At 32.2% G+C, this 1,685-nt stretch overlaps 1 long non-coding RNA gene across 1 annotated transcript; it reads right to left on the bottom strand.

The window, feature by feature from the left end:
- Window positions 1-731: 731 nt before the first annotated feature.
- Window positions 732-1,443, bottom strand: LOC134260381 (uncharacterized). The gene is made up of 3 exons (XR_009990534.1): window positions 1,336-1,443; window positions 1,096-1,197; window positions 732-984 (listed from the first exon to the last, which is right to left on the bottom strand). It is a non-coding gene; the product is annotated as an uncharacterized LOC134260381 (long non-coding RNA).
- Window positions 1,444-1,685: the final 242 nt, after the last annotated feature.

Genomic DNA, 1,685 nt, shown 5'->3' on the forward strand with positions numbered 1-1,685 from the left:
GGTCAAAGGTCAAGGTAAAAAATATTATACATTCTGTCTGTGTGTTAAACTTTCAATTCCGGGCGACACGTGATGATTTTTAAACACAACTCTATAGCCCTGACCGTCCCTTTTCAAGTGTCACTTCCTTTGACCGCCTCTAGATCATCTAATTCTGTTCTTTTTCAAAAAGCGTGGGACAGATTCTCTGAATTAGTTTGTTAATTCTAGTGTCAAAGCATTTCGACAATTTTATTTGGAATTTCCAGTTCAAACTATTTTGTCAAACTTATAGTCAAAAAGTTTTGTTTTTTTTAATTAATAATTACGTTTTGATCTGGAACAATTGCATTTTTCAAGTTTTTTTAAAATCATATTTCCATGTCAAATGAAGAAATGGTGTGCATTTTGCTAATTTGCATATAAGCGGTCATATTGTATTGTATTATATATTATATTAAATACGCGATTTTTAATTTCAGAAAATCGCGTTTATTAAAAATAATTTTTTACAATCCTTTTCAAGACAATAAATTTCATAAATTAACTGAACTCTTGTTCTAAACGGTCTTCAATTTATGATGGATTACTATTTTCCCCTGATTCTATTATGCTCTATATAAACAAGCTAATTCAGAGAATTTGTGTCCCCCGCTTAGGCCATTTTTTTTTAATTAGTTGTTTTACGGATTTTTTTGGGGAAAATGTCCATAGGGTGGCTACAAAAAAAAAAAAAAAAAGAAGAAGAAGTGTTCAATGTTCAAAACTTTTAATATACAGCATATAAAGCAGTTGGGGAAATCAACCTCAGAACATTGCACAGAAATGTCTTTCTTGGCATTCCTCACTAAAAGAGAACGATTCGAGCAGAGAGAGTCATATTAGTGAACAATGCTAAACTTTTCTGTGTATGTCTATGACTGGATACGGGTGTCCTGTCACTGCTACGTCCACATTTCCACATTGCCACAGAAAGACACACTTCAGCAAATTTTACACAACCCCCTGTAAAATAATAAAAGTTTAATCAAATTCAGATAATACCTTTTCTTAAACAGTATTAAACAATATAAAACTAAAATTCAGTGCACAATCATTGGACACAAATAAACTTACTAGAATGATAAGTCATCCCCATTGGGTTTCACATTCCTATGACTCTCATACAAACATTTTTTTGTCTAAGAACATCCTGATGAGTCAGTTCCTTTTCCAAATCTAAAATTTAAAACTTTAAGAAACATTTCTTTCACATCTTTTGTTTCTCTGACGACAACACGTCTTGCAGATTTTTAAAATACAGTCAAACATGTGCTTTTAAAAATGTCTTAAATAATATATGAACTGTTAACTAACCATTAGATATAACTGTTCAAAACTTCGCCAAACCCTCAAAGAAAAGTTATGGGTGTCGGATGGAGTGCAAGTGACGACATCAGATTCGTTGGTTTTAGCTGTAATTTCCTCAACCACCATACTCCATTCGCTCATCAGATAACATCATATATAGAATAATCACCAGCCTGATCAGCTCATAAAAACCGTCATACATTTATACATTTACTACTGTTCTTAAAACATTTATATTCTGTTTTGAAAAACCTAAAATGTTTCACACATGGCCGTCACACTTATTTCATCTCTGACTATAAAACGCTTGCAGAGATTTTTTAAAAGGGTCGATAGTAGAAGCGTTTACAGGATTC

The sequence above is a fragment of the Saccostrea cucullata genome, unplaced genomic scaffold, assembly GCF_032062105.1.
Source record: "Saccostrea cucullata isolate Sc308-1 unplaced genomic scaffold, CSIRO_AGI_Scuc_v1 ctg12892, whole genome shotgun sequence".
NCBI lineage: Eukaryota > Metazoa > Mollusca > Bivalvia > Ostreida > Ostreidae > Saccostrea > Saccostrea cuccullata.